This window comes from Heterodontus francisci, chromosome 6, assembly GCF_036365525.1.
Source record: "Heterodontus francisci isolate sHetFra1 chromosome 6, sHetFra1.hap1, whole genome shotgun sequence".
Lineage (NCBI taxonomy): Eukaryota > Metazoa > Chordata > Chondrichthyes > Heterodontiformes > Heterodontidae > Heterodontus > Heterodontus francisci.
Genome location: NC_090376.1, coordinates 98,221,696 through 98,247,616, shown reverse-complemented (window position 1 = coordinate 98,247,616; position 25,921 = coordinate 98,221,696). Strand labels below are relative to the sequence as shown.

Here is a 25,921-nt window from a genome sequence, read left to right as displayed (position 1 = left end):
ATGTAAACCTTCTCTGGCCCTTTAATAGGTAACTACAAATGCTCAACTGCAGTACAGAATAGACGTTTAAATCAACTCCACTTGTGTTTGCAAAATTGAGTGCAACTATACTTTGCGACAATTTCACCACTATTATTTCAAATAGATCATGAAGCAATACTTTTCTTTCCTCAATAGAGCTTACAGTAGTGTCTGTTGACCAAATTAATGGCATTTGCACTTGTGAGACAGAAGATTATGAGTTCAAGTCCGACAGCAAGACATGTGCATGCAATCTAGGTTGACAATCTGCACAAAACTGCTCCATGCAATAAGTTGCGCTGCATTTTTACAGTTGAAAACAGTAATTGTGTTTCACTAAATGCAAAGCATTTTGAGATGCTTCACAGCTATGATAAGGTGGCATTATAAACACAAGTTATAAATCTAAGTAAGTCCTTAGACTACAAAAATCTTTCCGAAATGTAGTACCATGTGATTTAATCTCAAGATGTGTTAGCATACACTAATGAAAGACAAGGCTCTCAAAGGGCACTCACAAGGTTGTTTACAAGCCAAAACCTTGTCGATGCATGTTCTACATTGAACTATAATTTTTGTAGATTTCACTTGCTCTTTGAGAAATTATGGCTTCCATGTAACATTTATATCTCATTGGACAGGAGCTAATTCTGAATAACTGGAATCATCTTTTGGCATCAAGAATCAAACATAAAAGGAGGAAAACACTGTAAGCGAGATGGATTTCAGCTGGTATACTTTCAATGCATTAGTTATTATTGGGACCTTGCCTGGACAAAACTACATGCAAGAGTGATTTTATTTTCTATTTGGAATAAAACTACAGGACAGCTCAAATTTTTTGAAGTATACATTATGACTGAAAATTCACTTTCAAAGCTTACAGCAAGAAAAACTCAAAATATTTTTGTCAAATTGACTAGTCAATTTTTGTTATTTGAAATCTGTGAAAATATCAAATGTGTACATACCATGTTTTCATAAATGACACATGCAGATCAAATTTGTTGTTTGTTTAGATATTATATGCCTCAAAGAACTAGTCAGAAATCATGTAAAGATTTTAAAACCAAAAACCAAGACATCATCTCATATGACATTGCAATATAATTTACAATAATATCTACAGTTACTAACTAGAAAATCTGAAAATATGCGAACAGCATTTAAGCTGGCTCGCCACAGCCTCTCCTTTCTGCTCTCATCTTTTTCTTGTGGAACTCCATATCTGCTGAAGACACATGAACCACAAGAGAGAAAAGTCTCCTACAGCGAACAAGGTTTAAGAAGAATACTGGGCCCCAACGAAAAGCAAGATCTACCTACAATCAAGGAGTATACGGTGAACTGGAAGATCCATAACAAAAGCCCTCTTCAGAGATTGCCTCAAACTTTTCCACTTTATTTCTTCTGCTCTTTTCTGTCTCTATCTGCATGTGTGTATCGCGTATGCATGCTAGAATGGGCGTGTCGTGTACCAGTAGGCGTTAACCGAATTAGAGTTTAAGTTCAAGTTCAATAAATTTTAACCTTTCTTCTTTAAACCTAACTGTTTGTGCTGGTTTCTTTGCCTTATAATTGGAAAGCAGTGAACAAGGATTCACCAAGGGGGAGCTTAAAACACAGTTTGTTTAAAAATAAAACCCTGTTACACTAAGACCAGGTGAAGGCTGGGAGGGAACCCTAGGCACATTTCTCACCGGGTCATAACAGTATCCAAAAATCTGTTGATTTCTGTCTTGAATGTACTCAACGACTGAGCATCCATAGCTCTCTGGGGTACAGAATTCCAAAGGAGCACAACCCTTTGAGTAAAAAACCTTCTCATCTTAGTCCTAAATGTCCAACTCTATATTCTGAGACTGTGACCTTTAGTCCAGACTTTCCAGCAAGGGGAAACATCCTCTTAGCATCTACCCTACGAAGCCCCTTAAGCTATTTATATATTCCAATGAGATCACCTAAACCCGAGGACATACTAGTCTAATCTACTCAACCTCTCCTCATAGGACAAACGCCTCATCCAAGGAATCAGTCTGGTGAACCTCGGTTGCACTCCCTCTAAGGCATGTAATGCATGTCAGCAGAGACCAAAATCATACACAGTTTTGAGGGCATTTGTGACTTCCACAGCAACAGGAAATGAGCAGTCATCAAGTCTAGCAGAGATCAGCTCTTCTTGAAGGATGCTGCAGAGGTCTGTGGCCACCTATCATATGAATCTGAGCCTGCGGAAGTACTGCTCTTCAGCTCAGTTAAGAAAGCCAAGGCTCTGCCTGTAGACTCTCTCATGTGGGTCGTGTCTCCTGCAATCTTGACCTCTCTGTTCTGCTGGTCACTCTGTTCTCCAGATTTTTCAAACGCAGTCTACTCTCCCATGCTCCTACACATTCCACCAGAGCACGTCATTGCTGCTGTGGAGGGTGCTTGTCTTCCTTGTCCAAAGTCATCCATGCCTCCCATCCTTATGATGCCCATTTAAAAGCCTCAAAACCTCTTAAAAACTTCTTTATTCATAGAACTATCTGTAAAATGTTTGCCAGAGGGAACTGGCAAAGCATCTGTAAGCACAAAACCTTTAATGATATTGGGTGATCTGAACTTTAAACACCGCAATGAAGTGCCACATGATCCCGCCTCCACTGCACTGGCAAGTGTCCCAAGCCCCAGGAAACCTGAGCTGGAGGGGTAAAATTCAAATCCCTCTTCAAATTATTTGAAAACTGCCTCATTATCATTTCCTAATGATCAATCTGCCCATCATAGATACACAGAATTTTACAGCACAGATGCAGGCCATTCGGCCTGTGCCATTCCTTTGAAAGAGCTATCTAACTTAGTTGCACAGCTCAGCTTTTTACCTAAAACTCTGCAAATTATTCCTCTTCATGAACATGTCCAAATGCCTTTTGAAAGTTCCAGATCTTGATAAATCTGTGCATGAAAAAAATTATCATTTCCCCTCTAATTCTTTTGCCAACTATTTTACATCTATGACCTCTGTTTACTGACGTACTTGCCAGAGGGAAGTTTCTCCCTGCTTGCTCTATCAAAATCCTTCATAATTTGGAAACTTATATAAACGTCTCCTCTTAATCTTCTTCATTCTATGAAGCACAATCCCAGTTTCTTCAATCTCTTCAAATAACTGAAGTCCCTCACCCCTGGTACCATCCTGGTAAACCACCACTGCATCCTCTCCAATGCTTTGACATTCTTCCAAAAGTGTGGTGCGCCTTGAATGGTACACACTGCTCGAGCTCAGGTCTAACCAGTCATTTGTAAAGGTTTAGTATGACTTCCTTGTTTTTATATTCAATGCCTCTATTTACAAAGCCACAAATCCCGTACACTTTCTTAACTGGCTTTTCAACTTTCCCTCCTACCTTCAGAGATTTGTGAATATGCACCCCCAGTCCCACTGCACTTACACCCGCATCCCCATCCCCTCTCAAAATAGTATCACTTAGATCAGGGGTGTCCAACCTTTCCGTGTGAGAGGCCACATGACAATTTTTTTCCTACAGAGGGGGCCAGTGAACAAATTTCAAAAAGACAAAGGCATTAAAAATTTATCTATTAATTAAAACAACAAAAATGTACATTTTTCTGAACAAGCTTTAAGTAACACCAATTCATTAACTTACTTTCTCGTCACTATGTTGAAGACTGATTTAGTGAGATACCTGGCATTGTTTTTGCTTGCACAAGGGTTCAACATCTGCCCACATATATGATGCAGCGATATCCCTCTCCACCTCTCTCACCCGTCTCTATCTCGCTCATCCCTTTCTATCCCACTTGATGTCACAACGTGGAGTATTCCAGACAGATGACCACCTGTCAGGAGTGATCTTAATCTCTTTCTTCCCCCACCCCACCCCTCCATCCATCTATCTGGTTCATCCCTCTCTATCTGGCTCATCTCTCTCTATCCCTTTCTGTCCAGCTCATGCTCCTCTAAATGCCCTTTCCTCACCTCTCCACCTCTCTCTCCATCCGGCTCATCCCTCTCTACCTCTCCATCCAGCTCATCCTTCCATTTCCATCCCTCCATCTCCAACCCTCTCTATCTCACTTGATGTAGCGATATAAATATATATATATATAAAAATATATATATATAAATATATATGTAAATATATATATAAATATATATATATCTAACTATCTCGCTGTCTATATCCCTCTCAACCTCTCTCGCCCCCTCTCACCCCCTCTCAACCTCTCTCTCTAACCCCCGCTCCATCTCTCTCCCCGCCCTCTCCATCTCTCTAGCCGCCTCTCCCCCCGCTCTATCTCTCTAGCCACCTATCTCCCCCACTCCATCTCTCTAGCCGCCTCTCTCCCCCTCCTCTCCCTCTCTAGCCGCCTCTCTCCCCCTCCTCTCCATCTCTCTAGCCGCCTCTCTCCCCTCCTCTCCATCTCTCTAGCCGCCTCTCTCTCCCTCCTCTCCATCTCTCTAGCCGCCTCTCTCTCCCTCCTCTCCATCTCTCTAGCCGCCTCTCTCCTCCTCCTCTCCATCTCTCGAGCCGCCTCTCTCCCCCTCCTCTCCATCTCTCGAGCCGCCTCTCTCCCCCTCCTCTCCATCTCTCGAGCCGCCTCTCTCCCCCTCCTCTCCATCTCTCGAGCCGCCTCTCTCCCCCTCCTCTCCATCTCTCGAGCCGCCTCTCTCCCCCTCTCCATGTTAGCTGCCTCTCTCCCCCTCCCCATCTCTCTAGCCACCTCTCTCCCCCTCCCCCTCTCTCTAGCCGCCTCTCTCCCCCTCCCCATCTCTCTAGCCACCTCTCTCCCCCTCCCCATCTCTCTAGCCACCTCTCTCCCCCTCCCCATCTCTCTAGCCACCTCTCTCCCCTTCTCCATCTCTCCAGCCGCCTCTCTCCCCCTCTCCATCTCTCTAACCGCCTCTCTCCCCCTCTCCATCTTTCTAGCCGCCTCTCTCCCCCTCTCCATCTCTCTAGCCGCCTCTCTCCCCCTCTCTAGCCGCCTCTCTCCCCCTCTCTAGCCGCCTCACTCTCTACCCACGTCTCTCCCCCTCACTCTCAATCCATCTGTCTCCCCCTCACTCTCTATCCGCCTCTTCCCTCCCTTCCCCTCCCCCTTTCTCCCCATCTCTCCCCTCCTTTTTCCCCCCTTCCCCTCTCCCCCTCCCTCTCTTTTATTTTCTGAATAAGTATGTTCTGTAGTAAATGTTATGTAGCAGAAAAAGAAAGCTTATGACGATCACAAAAAACTTCACACTTTAGAAAGCCTAGAGGTGTATAGAAAGTGCAGGGGTGAAGTAAAAAAGGAAATTAGAAAAGCAAAGAGAGGACATGAAAAAATATTGACAGGTAAAATCAAGGAAAACCTAAAAGTATTTTTATCAGTGCATTAACAGCAAGAGGATAACTAAGGAAAGGGTAGGGCCTATCAGAGATGTACAAGGGATGCAGAAGATGTGGGGAGGGTTCTTAATGAGTTTTTGGTCTCTGTCTTCACAAAGGAGAGGGATGATGCAGACACTGTAGTTAAAGAGGAGGAGTGTAAAATATTAGATAGGATAAGCATAATGAGAGAGGAAGTATTAGAGGGTCTGGCATCCTTGAAAGTGGATAAATCACCAAGGCTGGATGGATTGCATCCCAGGTTGTTAACGGAAGCCAGGGAGGAAATAACGGATGCACTAATGATCATCTTCAAATCCTCACTGGATACCGGCGAGGTGCCAGAGAATTGGAGGTCTGTGAAAGTTATACCATTGTTTGAAAAGGGTGCGAGGGATAGCCCAAGTAATTATAGGCTGGTCAGTCTGACTTCAGTGCTGGGTAAGTTATTAGAATCAATTCTGAGACACAGAATAAACTGCCACTTAGATAAGCACTGATTGATCACAGAAAACAGAAAATAGGAGCAGGAGTAGGCCATTCAGCCCTTCGGGCCTGTTCCACCATTCAAAAAAGATCATGGCTGATCGTCTAATTCTGTACCCTGTTCCCGCTTTCTCCCCATATCCCTTGGGCATTAAGAAATACATCTATCTCCTTCTTGAATATATTTAATGACTTGGCCTCCACCGCCTTCTGCGGTAGAGAATTCCACAGGTTCACCAGCCTCTGAGTGAAGAAATTTCTCCTCCTCTCGGTTCTAAGTGGCATAGCCCGTATCCTGAGACAGTAATCCCTGGTTCTGGACTCCCCAGCAATCAGGAACATCCTCCCTACATCTAGCCTGTCTAGTCCTGTCAGAATTCTATAGGTTTCTATGAGATCCCCTCTTATTCTTCTAAACTGTAGTGAATATAGGCCTAGTCGACCCAATCTCTCCTCATACGTCAATCCTGCCATCCCAGGAATCAGCCTAGTAAATCTTCTTTGCACTCTCTCCATGGTAAAAACATCCTTCCTCAGATAAGGAGACCAAAACTGCACACAATACTCCAGATGTGGTCTCACCAAGGCCCTGTATAACTGGAGTAAGACATCCTTGCTCCTGTACACAAATCCTCTTGCAATGAAGGCCAACATACCATTCGCCTTCCTAACTGCGTGCTGTATCTGCCTGCTTGCTTTCAGCGACTGGTGTACAAGGACACCCAGGTCTCGTTGCACCTCCCCCTTTCCCAATCTATCACCATTAAGATAAAAATCTGCCATCCTGTTTTTACAACCAAAGTGGATAACCTCATATTTATCCACGATGTACTGCATCTGCCATGAATTTGCCCACTCACCCAACTTGTCCAAATCACATTGGAGCCTCTTTGCATCCTCCTCACAGCTCACATTCACCCCAGCTTTGTGTCGTCTGCAAACTTGGCAACGTTACATTTAGTTCCCTCACCCGTCATTATTATATATTGTGAATAGCTGGGGCCCCAAGCACTCATCCATGCGGTACCCTACTAGTCACTGCCTCCCATCCAGAAAAAAACGCATTTATTCCTATTCTCTGTTTTCTGTCTGTCAACCAATTCTCATTCCATGCCAGTATATCATCCTCAATCCCCTGTGCTTCAATTTTGCACACTAACCTCTTATATGGGACCTTATCAAAAGCCTTCTGAAAATCCAAACACACCACATCCACTGGTTCTCCCTTATCTATTCTACTAGTTACATGCCTTTCATAAACCCATGCTGATTTTGCCCAATCCCGTTTATGCTTTCCTGGTGTTCTGCTATCACATCCTTTATAGTAGACTCCATAATTTTCCCCACTACTGATCTAAGGCTAACTGGTCTGTAGTTCCCTGTTTTTTCTCTCCCTCCTTTTTAAATAGTGGGGTTACATTTGCCACCCTCCAATCTGTAGGAACTGCTCCAGAATCTATAGAATTTTGGAAGATGACCACCAATGCATCCATTATTCCCTGGGCCACTTCCTTTAGTACTCTGGGATGTAGATTATCAGGCCCTGGGGATTTATCAGCCTTTAACCCCATTAATTTCCCTAGCACTTTTTTTTTTACTAATACTGATTTCCTTCAGTTCCTCCCTCTCATTAGACCCTTGACTCCCTCACATTTCTGGGAGGTTATTTGTGTCCTCCTTTGTGAAGACAGAACCAAAGTATGTGTTTAATTGTTCTGCCATTTCTTTGTTCCCCATTATAATTTCCCCCGTTTCAGACTGTAAAGGACCTACATTTGCCTTCACTAATCTTTTTCTCTTCACATATTTATCGAAGCTTTTATGGGCAGTTTTTATGTTCCCCGCAAGTTTACTCTCATACACTATTTTCCCAGGCTTAATCAACCTCTTTGTCCTCCTTGGCTGAATTCTAAACTGCTCCCAATCCTCAGATTTGCTGCTTTTTCTGGCAATCTTAAACACATCCTCTTTGGATCTAATACTATCCCTAATTTCCTTTGTAAGCCACGGTTGAGCCACCTTCCCGGTTTTATTTTTGCGCCAGACAGGAATGAATAATTGTAATTCATGCACACGGTCTTTAAATATTATCCATTGCCTATCCACTGTCAACCCTTTTAGAAAAGTTCCCCAATTTACCATAGCCAACTCGTGCCTCATACCTTCATAGTTTCCTTTATTTAGATTCAGGACCCTAGTTTCAGATTCAACTACTTCACTCTCCATTTTAATGAAGAATTCTAACATGTTATGGTCGCTTCTCCCCAAGGCACCAACAAGTTTGTTAATTAATCCTCTCTCATGGCACAATACCCAGTCTAGGATAGCTGATTCTCTCGTTGGTTCCTCAACGTATTGGTCTAAAAACCCGTCACGTACACACTCCAGGAAATCCTCTTCCACAGTATTATTGCTAATTTAGTTTGACCAATCCATATGTAGATTAAAGTCACCCATGATTACAGTGGTACCCTTATTGCATGCGTCTCTAATTTCCTGTTTAATGCCATCCCTTTCATCTCCACTACTGTTTGGGGGCCGACAGACAACATCCACCAACGTTTTCTGCACCTTGGTGTTTCTAAGTTCCACCCATACAGATTCCACATCATGATTTTCCAAGCCAATATCCTTCCTCACTATTGCATTGATTTTTCTCCTTTACTAACAACGCTACCCCTCCTCCTTTCCCCTTTTTGCCTGGCCTTCCTAAATATTGAATACCCCTGGACGTTCAGTTCCCATCCTTGGTCATCTTGCAGCCACGTCTCAGAAATCGCTACTATATCCTAACTGTTTATATCTACTTGTGTTGTTAATTCGTCTACCTTATTGTGAATGCTGTGTGCATTAAGACATAATCCCTTTAGACTTGTCTTTTTAACATTGTTAGTCATCTTAGCTTTATTTTGCACTTCGGCCCTATTTGTTTCTCACCCTAGTTTTCTCTGCCTTCCATTTCTGCTTCTTACCTTTCTGTCTTTCATTTCTATCCTTGTTTCCCTCTTCTCGGTCTCCCTGCTCAGATTCCCATCCCCCTGCCATTCTAGTTTAAACCCTCCCCGATAGCACGAGCCAACTCCACACCCCACCTCCCCCCGAGGAAATTGGTCCTGGTGCTGCCCAGATGCAACCCGTCCAGCTTTTACTGGTCCCACTTTCCCCAGAACTGGTCCCAATGTCCCAGGAATCTGAATCCCTCCCCTCCCATTTCTCCAGCCACATATTCATCTGATATATCCTGCTACTTCTGCTCTCACTAGCACATGGCACTGGTAGTAATCCTGAGATTACTACCTTTGAGGTCCTACTTTTTAATTTACATCTCAACTCGCTATATTCAGCTTGTAGGACCTCATCCCTTTTTTATCTATGTCGTTGGTACCGATATGTACCATGACAATTGGCTGCTCGCCCTCACCCTTCAGAATGCCCTGCAGCCGCTCAGAGACATCCTTGAACCTAGCTTACTATCAGGGATATTCAAGATGGATTTGTTAAGGGAAAGTCATGTCTTACTAAAATAAAAAAAGAAAATGCTGGAAATATTGAGCAGGTCTGGCAGCATCCATGGAGAGCGAAGCAGGGTTAACCTTTCAGGTCAGTGACCTTTCACCAGAACAGAGTTTCAGTGTTATGTCTTACTAACTTGATTGAATTTTTTGGGGACGTTACAAGGAGGATTGATGAGGGTCATGCAGTGGATGTGGTCTACATGGAATTTAATAAGGCATTTGACAAGGTCCCGCATGGCAGACTGGTCAGAAAAATGAAAGTTCATGGGATACAGAGGAATGTGGCAGGTTGGATCCAAAATTGGCTTAGTGACAGGAAACAAAGAGTAGTAGTCGACAGATATTTTTGAGAATGTAAAGCAGTTTCCAGTGGCGTTCCACAGGGCTCAGTGTTGGGCCCCTTGCAGTTTGTGGTATATATTAATGATTTGGACTTAAATGTGGGAGGCATGATTGGGAAATTTGCTGATGACACAAAAATTGGTCGTGCAGTTGATAGTGAAGAGGATAGCTGTAGGCTCCAGAATTATATTAATGGCTTAGTTGAGTGGGCGGAAAAGTAGCAAATGGAAATAAATCCAGAAAAGTGTGAGGTAATGCATTTGGGGGGGGGACAAACAAAGCAAGGGACTACACAATAAACGGGAGGATATTGAGAGGGGCAGAAGAAGTGAGCGACCTTGGAGTGCATGTCCACAGATCCCTGAAGGTGGCAGGACAGCTAGATAGAGTGGTGAAGAAGGCATATGGAATGCTTTCGTTTATTGGCCGGGGTATGGAATGAAAAGCAGGGATGTAATGCTGGAACTGTATAAAACGCTGGTTAGGCCACAACTGGAGTATTATGTACAGTTCTCGTCGCCACATTACAGGAAGGACATACCGCTTTGGAGAGAGTACAGAGGAGATTTACACGAATGTTGCCAGGGCTTGAAAGTTGCAGCTAGGAGGAAAGATTGGATTAGCTTGGGCTGTTTTCCTTCGAACAGAGGAGGCTGAGGGGTGACGTAATTGAGTTGTACAAAATTATGAGGAGCCTAGATACGGTAGACAGGAAGGACCTGTTTCCCCTTGCGCAGAGGTCAATTACCAGGGGGCACAGATTTAAGGTGATGGGTAGAAGGATTAGAGGAGACATGAGGAAAAGCTTTTTCAGCCAGAGGGTGCTAGGTGCCTGGAATTCACTGCCAAGAATGGTGGTGGAGGCAGAAACCCTCAACTCATTTAAAAGGTACGTCGACATGTACCTGAAGTGCTGTAACCGGCAAGGCTACGGAGCAGGTGCTGGAAGGTGGGATCATATTGGGCGGCTAGTTTTTTTTGGCCTACGCAGACATGATGGGTTGAATAGCCTCCTTCTGTGCTGTAACTTTTCTATGGTTCTATGATAGTACTGTATCAAATGCCTTTTGAAAGTCCATATATGCTGCATTAGCTTTCATGAATCCTCTGTTACTTAATCAAAAAACTCAGTCAGGTTAGTTAGACATGATTTGCCGTTAGCAAATCCATGCTGGCTGTCCCTTATTAACCAATGCTTCGCCAAATAACAATTAATTTTGCCCTCAACAGTGGTCGCCAGTAATTTTCCCACCACTGATGTTAGACTGGCTGGTCTGTAGTTACCAGATTTATCTCTCTCCCCTTTTTGGGACTGAGTGTAATATTTGCCATCAGCCAGACCTCTGGCACCACTTCCAATTCCAAGAAGGATTGAATGATTCTGGTCAGAACTTCCATTATCTCCAATTATTGCACTTGCTTCCCTCAGCAATCTAAGATGCAATCCATCTGAACTGGAGGACCAAAGCCCAGCAGATTTCAACCAATTCAACAATATCTTTAATATTATATTAACAGCTCATTCTTTTTGAAAAAATGAAAATATTGTACTGCAAACTCACTGATCATAAAAATAGCATGGAATAAGATGCCATTCACACTATTAAGGCTGCTACATTAACTGACTGCAACAATTAACCCCAATATGGACTATAGTCTTGAGGAAAACTGTTCAAAAATTCCTCGATTCCCCTTGGACACTGAGCAAAGATTAAAATTATTTATCTATCGACACTATTAAATCCTTACTTGTCATACCTGCTCTCCTCCCTATCCAGACATCATCTCCTTTGAAAGTAGCACTGGACTTTTGGTGCCCCACTGAATATTTGATCAACTTAACCAATATTTAACAGTGTAAATTCCAATTCCATTCTGAGAGTATTTTTCCAGGATCTTCTGGAACGAATTAATGGACCTAACATCAATTTTTGTTTTTGAATATCATTCTACATATTCGCTATTCTGTTCACAGGGCAATAAATGCTCTTGCCAGCGACACCCACACCCCATGAACAAATAAAAAAAAAACTTAAGGCTTGTTAAGTTAAAACAATATCTTCCAGTTTTGTCCTCACTGTTCAATTCAAAAGGCCTGCTGTAATCTGGATCAACCAGTTCTGTCAAAACTATAAACATTGGGATCATGCTTCACCTCCTCCAAACAAAAAATACTTTCCTAATGTAAACATGTTCAGCTGTTCAAACACATCTTCATAATCCAGAACTTTAAATCGAGAATCATTATTCTTCTCTGAATCCCATCCAGCCCATCTGTATAATTTTGATGGTAACAGGCCCAGAAGCGCACACAGTATTCCAAAAATAGCCTCACCAGTCTATACTTGGTCAAATATACACAAGATATATTGCAAAATCTGATTAATAGTGATAACAAAATTTTTATATTGACACAAATGTCAGTGAATTATAAAATCGTTTCCAATTCTCTGCCCTAATGGTGGCCCTTCATTACACAAAAACTAACTGAGGTGCAGACGAACTGCCAACCAACTCATATGCAGAAACAGAAGTGCAATTACACATCCTAGTCTTTTCCTATAGAGACTCATTACGAGAAGTTTACATGAATAGGTAAACTTGTAACAATTGCAAATAAGTATGAATTTAAAAAGAAAAGGTATCTCTGCAATATATTATGGGTGATGACAAAACTGAGCAAATGGACAATATCAATGTCAGAATTCATACATCATAGCTTAAATTCTCAAATCCTATACAGTCAAAGGGAGATTCTCCACTGCTATTCTGATTAAAACATTCATTCGAGGTTAATCAGTTTTTCCAAAATTGTTTTGTCTGAATAATTCTATGTATAAATTATACATATATTATATATACTTAAGCTCACGTCAAGAGCAGCAATTGAAAATACAAGAAGTCAGAAAAGTGATAAAACTGGACTTTAAAAAAAAAAGTGGACAATGTGCTTCAAAATGGCCACTGAAGTTTAAAAGACCTGGCCTTATATATTCAAACTGTCTACTATCTGGCAAGGCAAAAGGATATATCCCAAACCTAAGAGGTGTCAATTATATCCATCCTGAACCCATTAAGAGACATTTTTGAATTGAATGGATTCTCATGAAATAAAGAAGGTGCAAAGTAGCCACATCCTGAGAGAGAGCAACAAACCCAGGACAAGGCATCACAAACGTTGGTCCAGCTGACAGCTGGGAGAAAATTATGCCAACCAAAAGGAAGGCGCCCTAAGAATTCTACATTTAACTTGTGCAGCAGAGAATTGGAAGTGAACCCTGTCTTCAGACGGAAATTTCAACCAACAGAGAAATCTCCAAACACCACAAGCCTACAACATTAAAGAGAAATTGATCTCCGGGAAGATTCAACAGGCTTACTGTGAACCCCAAAACCCTACCTCGCTTCGAACCACTTACCCCTTTTCCTCTCTATCTGTCTCGTGTGTGTGTGTGCGCGCTTCTGTGTGCGTGCATCTGCATATTGCTCAATAAATAAATAATCTTCCATTTTAAACCTACAAGAACACCTGTCGCTGTCTATTTGACAAATAAAACTCAAAGGGGTTAAAACCCTAGTAACAAAACACTTTCTGCAGTCAGGTGATGGTTGAACAGTGGGAACTACCCACACCCCTTACCACATGGCCACAACGATATATTACCACCCCATCAGTATTTTCTCAATCATCAGTAAAGTGATAAAAGGCGTCGATGACAGTGCTATCAAGCAGAACCTGCTCACCAATAATCTGCTCACCAATTTTCAGTTTGGGTTCCATCAGAACCACTCGGTTCCAAACCTCATTACAGCCGAGGTCCAAACATGGACAAAAGAGCTGAATTCCAAAGGTGAGATAAGAGCAACTGCCCTTGACATCAAGGCAGAAGTTGACCGATTGTGGCATCAAGGAGCCCTACAAATATTGAAGTCAATGGGATTTGGGGTAAAACTCTCTTTTGGCTGCAGCCATACCTAGCATAAAAGAAGATAGTTGTGGTCATTAGAGACCAATCATCTCAGCCCCAAGACATCACTGCAGGAGTTCCTCAAGGGCTAGGCCAAACTATCGTTAGCTGCTTCATCAATGACATTTCCTCCATTGTTAAGTCAGAAATGGGAATGATTGCGCAATGTTCAGTTCCACTCATAACTCCTCAGATACTGAAGCAGTCCATGCTCACATGCAGCAACACCTGGACCACATTCAGGCTTGGGCCGATAAGTGGCAAGTAACATTCACAACACACAAGTGCCAGGTGATGAAGATCTTCAAAAAGAGTCTAACCACCTCTGCTTGACTGACACAAGATTACCATCGCTGAATCCCCCACCAACATCCTGGGGTTCCCAGAAACTGAACTGGACTAGCCAGGTAAATACTGTGGCGACAACAGGTCAGAAGCTTTGTATTCTGCAGCAAATGGCTCACCTCCTAACTCCTCAAAGCCTTTCCACCATCTACAAGGCACAAATTAGGAGTGTGATAGAACACTCCCCACTTGCCTGGCTGAATGCAACTCCAACAAAATTAAAGAAGCTCCAGAACTCCATCCAGGACAAAGCAAGCCACTTACTTGGCACCCCATCCACCACTTCAAGCATTCACACCCTCCACCATTGGTGCAACATGGCTGCAGTATGCACCATCTACAAGATATTGCAGCAACTCGCCAAGGCTTCTTTGACAGCACCTTCCAAACCCACAACCTCCAACACCCAGTAGGACAAGGCCAGCAAATGCATAGAACTATCGCCACCTGCAAGTTCCCCTGCAAGTCATGCACCATCCTCATTTGGAAATATAGTGCCGTCACTTCATCGTCACTGGGTCAAAATCCTGGAACTCCCTACCTAACAGCAGTGTGTGTACCTAAACCACACAGGCTGCAGCAATTCAAGAAGGTGGCTCATCACCACCTTCTCAAGGACAATTAGGGATGGGCAATAAATGCTGGCCTTGCCAGCAACATCCACATCAGATGAATGAATTAAAAAAATTACAGATTTTCATCAGTGGGCTGAAAATCTGCAACCATTCAAACAAGTTTTGAAATAATGACTGACTTACATCAACACATTTATTTATTTTTATTTATTTAGAGATACAGCACCGAACAACAGGCCCTTCGGCCCACCGAGTCTGTGCCGACCAACAACCACCCATTTATACTAACCCTGCAGTAATCCTATAATCCCTACCACCACTAGGGGCAATTTACAATGGCCAATTTACCTACCAACCTGCAAGTCTTTGGCTGTGGGAGGAAACCGGAGCACCCGGCGAAAATCCATGCAGTCACAGGGAGAACTTGCAAACTCCACACAGGCAGTACCCAGAATCGAACCCGGGTCCCTGGAGCTGTGAGGCTGCAGTGCTAACCACTGCGCCGCCCTATGTCTATGATAACATTTGACAGTAATGTTGAAACTTGTCTTCAGAAACTTGCAAAATACTTCCTTTTTCCCGAAGAAAGTGTTCTCTTTGTACGAGACTCCATGGACAAAGTGTAACACTGCATTCTTTGTGCAGCAATTAATTGAACTGCGAAAAAAAAATTGGTTTAATTTCAAATTTGTCTATAAATATTAAGGAACTTTTATCAAGTCAGTTAGTTTATAAACCACTGACTCAACAGGTGATAGTCAACAGTTGTCTCATTTTCTGCTTTGAATGTTCACTGCCAACAGCTTCATGAGGCGCTGACATTGCTGAACAGAGGTTCACATATCCTCATGGTATTCAGCTGTGGATCAGTCAGTAGCACTCTCGCCTCTGAGTCATGTCCCACTCCAGAACTTAAGCATAAAAATCAAAGCTGACACTCCAGTGCAGTAGTAATGGACTGTTGGGGGTGATGTCCTTCAGATGAGATGTTAAACTGAAGCATCGTCTGCCCTCTCAGATGGATATAAAAAATTCTACAGCATTGTTCCTAACAACAGCAGGAAGTTACCCCTCATGTCCTGATCAATATTTATCCCTCACCCAACATCACAAAAACAGATTATATGGTCACAATCACATAACCAGGTTTCCTACATTACAACAGTAACTACACTTCAAAAGTATTTCATTGGCTGTGGCCTTGATAGGTGCAATATAAATGCAAGTTTTTCTATTTATACCTTCCATTTTAGGGGCGCTCTCTTCAGTTTCGAAACAACAGGGTGGCAACTGTACAAGCTCTCTGGCACCCGGCAAACTGCCAGAGGCTCAGAATGCAGGGAGCTCGGGAAAGGTACAACAGATAATGCAATATAAGTGCTTGCTCTTTTGAAAGTGGACACCCACTCTCACACTGTTTCATTTTTTCAAAGTATAACATCGCAGTTTCATATCTATCCTCCCTTACGTTTGCTGTGGATATTTGCAATGCTGTTCCCTTAACAAATTGCGCTAAATAAAAAAATGACTCAGTCCAACCAAGCTGCCATGCCCCTATCCTGACACTACTTCCCATTGTAGAAGCACACACCTCCAACATGGGACACGGCAGCTGCCAATCTAAACATCCTGTCGGCAAAATGATGGCACAAATATAGCCATTATCTGGACCGAAAAGGAAGGCGTTATGCTGATTTCAAAGCATTTTGTGCAAAATATACTTAGACTGAAACATCAAAACTGTTCAGTTTACAGTTTAGAAAGTATTGCATACAAATCTAGAACCTAATTCTGTTTCAAACATGTCCCATTTTTGTACTCACCTTACCCTATCTTTGCCTTGCAGTTTATTTCAGCTTTCTTTTGATTAAATGTGTGAATTCTTCACCATGCATCAAAAATGCTGATGTCTTACAGGCCTTGTTACAGTCCTCCATAAGGCTTCATAGCATGAACTGCTCTGATGACTCTTGTATTTAAAAATTAACCGACAAGAGTCAGATGCCACAAGGGACTTGAACTTCAGCTTCTGGATTGCAAAATTAACACCATTAGCATGACACCAATGTGGTATGCCTTCAGATGCGCATCTTCGAAACATTAACATGTTTTTAAAAAGTCCTGTGATGAAGGTTGCTTCAAGATTTCTCACTTCATTTAAATGTAATCTAATAGCACTGTTTATTGCAAAAGGGTGAGAATCAAGCACATTTTTCTTCATTATAGCTTAATTAATAAAACCCCTGAATGTTTCATTCATTAACAGACCAACTAATCTTACAGACATGCAATTAGCAAGGTTTCATCAGCAGGTTTGGATGCCTAGTAAAGTTTGTAGCTTTAAGACACATAACACATGCACAACTGTTTCTTTGTTAAATGCATTCCCTGCATTATTGAGAAGAAAAGTGCAGGTATTTAACAATGTTAGTGATGAATTATTTACAGAGTTTAATACAAATAAAGAAAAAAGGAAATCATGGCAGGAAGCATTTTATTCAACAACTTTGTCAAAATACTTGAATAAAACAAATTACAAATGCTGGAAATCTAAATGCTACTAACATAGTTTGAAATTTTCAGATACCGTGTTCTACCACCCAGACGTGCAACAGGAGACTAACCAAAAAACGATGTGTATATTACATGCAACTTTCTGATAATTTAAATCTATAAATGGAAAAGCAAAGACAATTCACTTGCATTTTTCTAATAATCTGCCCATTGCATGCAAGGCAAACTCTGCAGCACAAAGTCATTTCAGCATCTGAAAGAATTTCACATTCTGCCTTCACCAGTTCCTAAAGCACTGCAATATGTCATACAATGAGAAACTTGCACAGATTTGAACAACCAAATAAGGTGGTATTAAAATCTTGAATATAAGAAAATAAGAAATAGGAACAAGAGTCGACCATATCGTTCAAGAGCCTGCTCTGCCATTCAATATGATCCTGGATCACCGAATTCACTTTCCCGCCCGCTCACCATATCTTTCGATTCACTGAGACACCAAAAATCTGTCTATCTCCGGCTTAAATATATTCAACAATGCTCTGGGGTACAGAATTCCAAAGATTCACAACTCTTTGAGTGAAGAAAATTCTCATCTCAGTCCAATATCGTCAGCCCCTTATCCGGAGACTTTGCCCCCTTGTTTTTGATTCCCAGCAAGGGGAAACAAGCTCTTAGTATCTAGCCTGTCAAGTACTTTCAGAATCTTGTATGCTTCAATTCAGATAACCTTTCATTCTTCTAAAAAATGAAAGAGTATTGTTACGAGTGCTTCCATTTTTTTGGTAAATTTTTAAAGATTTATGTTTCAAAACTGACAAGAGTCCATAGATGCTGGAATATTGTGTTTTTTTTTAAGGGAGGTCACCAGAAAGTTCCTGCACTGAGCTTCAAAGCAAACAATTACTGGAAGGCACCTGCCTGCAATTAATTACCCAGCGGGGGTTGTTTTTGACTTGGGGAAAGATGTTTGCAGAGAAGTGACAGGTCAAGATTTATAGGTCAGGATGCTCGTCTCTTGTGACATTGTTTATGGTTTCGCTGTGGACAGTAAGTTGGGATATTGACAACAATTTTAAAAAGGAGTAGAAGAACAAACCACCCCAACCCAGTCTCTTCCAACACTTTAGGAAAAGCCTGGTAGTCTTCCATCGCTCGAGAAGCCAAAAAGCAAGTGTAAGCAGCAGTAACTGTGGCTGTATTCCTCCTGTAACGCATGCGTCTGAAACCTCTGTTGCTGCATTTTCTGGAAGCCTACCCAAATTGATCTTCAAAGTCACCTGAAAAGAACTGTTCTGGGAAGATCCCAGTGCCAGCTGTCCCTATGCATTTGGGATGCCAAACCAAAACAAAGGACATCATTCCATATCTTCTCTTTCCTCTTCAAAAATTAGCAAGTATTTTACCTATTTGTTTTCTTTTTTACTTGGTAATAGAGCTCTAAAACGTAAATCCCTTTATTTTTCCAGTTAACCGGTGTGTGTGCGTGAGAGAGAGCGAGAGGCTAAGGTAAAAATGGAACTTCAATATTTCAATCTGTGTGTTTATGCTTTACTTCATTACTAGTTAAGACTTACTTAATAATAAACTGATAATTTTGTTGCTTATTAAAGAAACCTGGTTGGTGCATTATATTCTGGGATAAAAATAGATTCTATGATTGATCATATCGGTAAGTGGGAAAATTTAAATATATGTTGTGACCCGTGGTGAAGTGAAACTAGAATAAACAGTGCACTCCTCCCGCCTCGGTCGTAACATGTAATTGGGGGCACTTTGTGGGATAAACCCAACGCTGACATGCAATTGTATGTGGGGTAATAATAATTGCAAAAGGAAAAGTAAGAAAAAAAAAGGCTCCTGGGGAATAGATTAAAGTTTACTCTACCGGAATGTCTTTAAAAGTTGCTGTGACTTTTCGGGGGAAGGAGGATGTATCCCTAAGTGATTTGAGACACTTCACCAAGGTTAAACTAAAGGATTTGGCAGAACTATTGGTGTTAGAGTTAAAACCAGGAGCTAAAAAAGCAGACATAATTGAAGTAATGGCACAACATTTGCAATTGGAAGAAGCAGAAAGCAAACCAGAGGGTAGTGCAGTTGAATTAGCTAAAACTCAGTTACAGATGAAGCAGCTTGAACATGACAAGGAATAAACAAAATAAATAGAAATGAGAAAACTTAAACAGCAAAAAGAATTGAAAAAACCTGAGCTTGAAAAAGAATTGACAATGAAAAAACTCAAATAGGAATTTCAAAGAGAAAGAGAAGGAAGAGAATTTGAAGTTAAAAAGCTGGAACTGGGACAACAAAGGTAATTCTGGCGAGGAAAGACCTGACTCCAGTCAAGGACGCAGTTGAGAGCTGTTTAAATTTGTGCAAGCCCTCCCTAAGTTTGAGGAAAGGGATATAGAGGCATTTTTCATTTCTTTTGAAAAGATAGCCAAACAGTGGCCAAAGGAAAACTAGATACTGCTTATGCAAAGCAGGTTGATTGGCAGAGCTCATTAAGTTCATGCCATGCGTTCTGAGGAGGCTTCTGCAGATTATGAGATGGCAAACAAGGCCATTTTTGCTACGTATGAGTTAGTCCCTAAAGCTTTCTCACAGAAATTTCGGAACCTCAGGAGACTGTCTGGGCAGACTTATACAGAATCTGAGAGGGTAAAGAAAATTAATTTTGATTGTTGGATACAGACACGAAAAGTAAAGGCCACATATGAAAACCTTAAAATTAATTGTCCTGGAAGAATTTAAAAATTCACTCCCTCCGTTAGTAATAACCCATGTAGAGAATCAGAAGGTTTCAACAGCCAGACAGGCAGTGGAAACTGATGATTACGAGCTTGTTTATGAGCCCAAACCCTTTGTCCGTCACCCCCGCAAACTCAAGAAGGATAGTAGGTGTGAGGGTGAAAGGAAGGCAAGTAGCCGGGGACAAGAAGGGACAGCTGGGAACATCGCAGGATTAGCTCCTCAGGCCAGAAAGGAAGATGCTGAGGGTGGAAGTGAGGTCCGCAAGCCTAAGTATTACCATTGCCACAAGGTGGGACACATTCGTGCAGAATGCTGAAAGTTGCAGGATAAATCCATGGGACTTATTGGGGTACACAAAACCAATCCAGAGAACTGGGCCCTGACAGAGTACGACAGATCAGATTATAGCTCTGACTGCATCTGTAAAGCAAAATACAAAACCCACTGTGAGTGCTAAGGATGTGAATAAGATACCTGAGAGTTACAGGGAATTCTTGTCGAAAGGAAAAGCAACTCCTTATCCCTCAGGTGAGGCAGGTAAACCTATCGTTATACTTCAGGATACAGGAGCCACCCAAACTCTTTTGCTGGGGAAAAGCACAACATTTCCACCAGTGAGCACACAGAATGCCACGGTTTTAGTGAACGGTGTTGGCGGGACTATACACCCGTACCTTTGTATCGGGTTCACCTAGAGTGTGACCTAATGTCAGGAATGGTAACTGTAGGAGTTGTGCATAGTTTGCTTGTAGACTGAGTTGATCTACTACTGAGGAATGATTTGGCAGGAGTTAAGGTAGCAGCTTCTCTAGTAGTCACAGAAAAAACAAGTGCAGTTCAAGAGACACAACAGTTGCATGAAAAGGTTCCAGAAGGTTTTCCTTCATGTGTAGTGACCCGAGCAATGGCTAAACAAGCTCCATTGTCAGAGGTCAAATTGGCACCACAGACAAATAACCGAATGTCAGAAACTTTTTTGGGGAATTTGGACAATCCAAAGGAAATGTTTAATAGGTCTTCTCAGATCAAGGCTCAGCGAGCCAATCCAGAGTTAAATAAAGCGGCACAATCAGTTCTAAAAGAAGCTGAGGCAAAAGGAGTTCCAGAAGGCTACTATATTAAAGATGGGTTTCTGATGAGGAAGTGGAGACCTCCTCACAGACCTGCGGATGAAGAATGGACAGTCGTTCATCAGTTAGTGGGACCGCCAAAGTATCACCAGCAACTATTAAGGATAGGGCATGAAATTCCTATGACGGGACATACGAGGATCCGGAAGACCCAATCACATACAAGTCAACATTTGTACTGGCCAGGTCTTTCCAAGGACGTGGTGCACTTCTGTAAAACATGCCACACGTGCCAGATTTTGGGAAAACTGCAACCTGCCATAAAAAACCAGTTCCTCCAAACTCCATACCAGTTTTTTGGGGAACTATTTAGGAGAGCGTTGGTAGACTGTGTAGGACCTTTGCTGAAAACAAAAGCGAGACACCAATACATACTCATTATCATAGATATGGCTACTCGATTCCCAAAGGCCATTCCCTTGAGAATAATTTCTTCTAAGGAAGAAAAGCCAACCCAGTTTTTCAACAGATGGACAATGTTCCAATTTTATGTCTAAAATTTTTCAGGAAGTTATAACACAACTAAAGTCTTCAGCATACCACCCACAAACACAAGAAGCTTTAGAAAGGTACCATCAGACCCTCAAAATAAAGAATTAAGACTCCGGACCCCATGGATTCTCATGGTATCAGGTCAAACATGGGCAAGGAACCCTTCTGCTGATTACCACCTAGCGCCCTCCCTCAGCTGACGAGTCAGTACTCCTCCATGTTGAACACGTTTTGGAGGAAGCACTGAGGGTGACAAGGGCACAGAATGTCGTCTGGGTGGGGGACTTCAACGCCCATCACCAAGAATGGCTCGGTAACAGCACTACTGGCTGAGCTGGCAGAGTCCTAAAGGACATAGCTGCTAGACTGGGTATGCAGCAGGTGGTGAGGGAACCAACAAGAGGGAAAAACATATGTGACCTCGTCCTCACCAATCTGCCTGCTGCAGATGCATCTGTTCATGACAATATTGGTAGGAGTGACCACCGCACGGTCCTTGTGGAGATGAAGTCCTGCCTTCACTTTGAGGATACCCTCCATCATTTGTGTGACACTATCACCGTGCTAAATGGGATAAATTTCGAACATCTAGCAATGCAAAACTGGGCATTCATGAGGTGCTGTGGGCCATCAGCATCGGCAGAATTGTAATCAACCACAATCTGTAACCTCATGGCCCAGCATATCCCCCACTCTACCATTACCATCAAGCCAGGAGATCAACCCTAGTTCAATGAAGCGTGCAGGAGGGCATGCCAGGAGCAGCACCAGGCATACCTAAAAATGAGCTGCCAACCTGGTGAAGCTACAACACAGGACAACTTGCGTGCCAAACTGCGTAAGCAGCATGTAATAAACAGAGCTAAGCGATCCCATAACCAACGGATCAGACCTAAGCTCTGCAGTCCTGCCACATCCAGCCGTGAAAGGTAGTGGACAATTAAACAACAAATATCCCCATCCTCAATGATGGGGGAGCCCAGTACAAAAGATAAGGCTGAAGCATTTCCAATAATCTTCAGCCAGAAGTGCCGAGTTGATGATCCATCTCGGCTTCCTCCTGAAGTCCCCAGCATCACAGATGCCAGGCTTCAGTCGATTCGATTCACTCCGTGTGATGTCAAGAAACGACTGAAGGCACTGGAGACTGCAAAGGCTATGGGCTTTGACAACATTCCAGCAACAATACTGAAAACCTGTGTTCCAGAACTCGTCGCATTCCGAGCCAGGCTGTTTCAGTACAGCTACAACACTGACATCTACCCGGCAATGTGGAAAATTGCCCAGGTATATCCTGTACACAAAAAGCAGGACAAGTCCAACCCGATCAATTACCGCCCCATCAGTCCACTCTCAATCATCAGTAAAGTGATGGAAGGTGTCATCAACAGTGTCATCAAGCGGCACTTGCTTAGCAATAACCTGCTCAGTGACGCTCAGTTTGGGTTCTCCCAGGGCCACTCAGATCCTGACCTCATTACAGCCTTGGTTCAAACATGGACAAAAGAGCTGAACTCAAGAGGTGAGGTGAGAGTGACTGCTCTTGACATCAAGGCAGCACTTGACCGAGTATGGCATCAAGGAGCCCGAGCAAAACTGAAGTCAATGGGAATCAGGGGGAAAACTCTCCGCTGGTTGGAGTCATACCTAGCGCAAAGGAAAATGGTTATGGTTGTTGGAGGTCAATCCTCTGAACTCCACAACATCACTGCAGGAGTTCCTCAGGGTAGTGTCATCGGCCCAACCATCTTCAGCTGCTTCATCAATGACCTTCCTGCAATCATAAGGTCAGAAATGAGGATGTTGGCTGATGATTGCACAATGTTCAGCACCATTCATGACTCCTCAGATACGGAAGCAGTCTGTGTAGAAATGCAGCAAAACCTGGACAATATCCAGGCTTGGGCTGATAAGTGGCAAGTAACATTAGCGCCACACAAGTGCCAGGCAATGATCCTCTCCAACAAGAGAGAATCTAACCATCTCCCCTTGACATTCAATGGCATTACCATCGCTGAATCCCCCACTATCAACATCCTTTGGGCTACCATTGACCAGAAACTGAACTGGAGTAGTCATATAAATACTAAAATAAAAACAACATACTGCGGATGCTGGAAATCTGAAACACAAGTAAGAAATGCTGGAAATACTCAGCAGGTCTGGCAGCATCTGTGGAGACAGAAGCAGAGTTAACGTTTCAGTTCAGTGACCCTTCATCAGAACTGGCAGATATTAGAAATGTAAAAGGTTTTCAGCAAGTAAAGCAGGGGTGGGGCAAAAGATAACAAAAAAGGTGTTGATAGGACAAGGTGACAGAGAATAACTGACCAGAAGGTAATTCTGTGATCTCTTGCCCCACCCCCACTTTACTTGCTTAAATCTTTTTACATTTCTAATATCTGCCAGTTCTGATGAAGGGTCACTGACCTGAAACGTTAACTTCGCTTCTCTCTCCACTGATGCTGCCAGACCTGTTGAGTATTTCCAGCATTTCTTGTTTGTGTTTCAGCCATATAAATACCGTAGCCACAACAGCAGGTTAGAGGCTAGGAATCCTGAGGCGAATAACTCACCTCCTGACTCCCCAAAGCCTGTCCACCATCTACAAGGCACAAGTCAGGAGTGTGATGGAATAATCTCCACTTGCCTGGATGGGTGCAGCTCCAACAACACTCAAGAAGCTCGACACCATCTAGGACAAAGCAGCCCACTTGATTGGCACCCCATCCACAAACATTCCCTCCCTCCACCACCGACGCACAGTGGCAGCAGTGTGTAGCATCTACAAGATGCATTGCAGTAACGCACCAAGGCTCCTTCGACAGCACCTTCCAAACCTGCAACCTCTACCAACTAAAAGGACAACAGCAGCAAATGCGTGGGTACACCACCACCTGCAAGTTCCCCTCCAAGTCACATGACATCCTAACTTGGAACTATATCGCCATTCCTGCACTGTCGCTGGGTCAAAATCCTGGAACTCCCTTCCCAACAGCACTGTGAGTGTACCTACCCCACATGGACTGCAGTGGTTCAAGAAGGCAGCTTACCATCACCTTCTTGTGGGAAATTAGGGATGGGTAATAAATGCTGGCCTAGTCAGTGATGTCCACATCCCATGAATGAATATAAAAAAATACTGTCATGAATATACCCATGATTGGGATAAAGGGCTAGAATTTGTTTTGCTTGTCACTAGGGATTCATCGAATGAATCTACTGGTTTTTGTCCTTTTGAATTAGTTTATGCAATGAGCTAAGAGGTTTTAGAACACAGTGACAAATTTTCTGTGCTAGATTATGTATCCATGTTCCGGGAACAGCTCACAAGAGCTTACAAAGTGGCTCAGGAACACCTTAAAGCTTACTGAACAAATATGAAAAAAATGGGCAGACAAGCATACCAACACCCAAACATTTAAACCAGGGGATGAGATGTTATTATTACTGCCTTTACAGGGTGAACCGTTGAAAGCAAGGTTCAATGGTCCATATAAAGTGGTCAAGAAAATTGGTAAACTAAATTATTTGATTAACACTCCAGATCACTGGAAAAAGAATCAGCTGTGTCATATCAATATGTTAAACAATATTATCGCCGGGAGGAGGATAAGCAAGCACAGGTATGTCAGGTAGTCGGGGCAGAGAAGGATGAAAGGGATAGTGAACATGAGGCAAAAGGAGGAGTAGACAATTCTTAAATTGAACCTCCTACTATCTGGTTCGCTCAAACTGAAATGTTAGGGAGATTGGACACTATGCTTTCATACTTAGATGCAGAACGAGAAGACCTAACAAGGCTAATCACAGCATTTAAAAGGGTCTGTAGGGACAAGCCAGGATGTACAACTTTAACCACGCATGATGTGGATGTAGGGGAATCCTTTCCTATAAAACAGCATCATTACCGTTTAAGTCCAGAGAAACAGGCCCAGGTAAAAGCAGAAATCCAATACATACTGAAAACCACCTAACTGAACCCAGTCAAAGCAGCTGGAGTTCCTCAGTGGTATTAGTGCCTAAGCCTGACGGTTCAACTAGACTGCATAGACTACAGAAAGGTTAATGCAGAAAAAAAGACAGACTCTTACCCAATTCCTCACTTGGAAGACTGTAGTGACAGAGTGGGCAGTGTCACGTTTCTTACATATATAGATTTGTTAAAGGGATACTGGCAAGTTCCCTTAATACCCGAAGCTAAAGGAATACTGGCCTTTGTCACATCAGACGGTCTTTTCCAATGCCATTTGATGCCATTTGGGCTAAAAAAATGCCCCAGCAAACGTTCAGAGACAAATGAATCAAATGGTAGCCAGTGTTCCTAACAGCGTAGTTTACCTTGATGATGTGCTGGTATACAATGACACTTGGAAGGATCACTTGAAACAACTAGAAGCTCTGCTTAGA

At 42.7% G+C, this 25,921-nt stretch overlaps 1 protein-coding gene across 1 annotated transcript in view; it reads right to left on the bottom strand.

Annotated features, from left to right (window-relative positions):
- The window catches only part of LOC137371466 (protein diaphanous homolog 3-like), a 908,603-nt gene that overhangs the window by 591,576 nt on the left and 291,106 nt on the right, over positions 1 to 25,921 (bottom strand). The window lies entirely within an intron of this gene.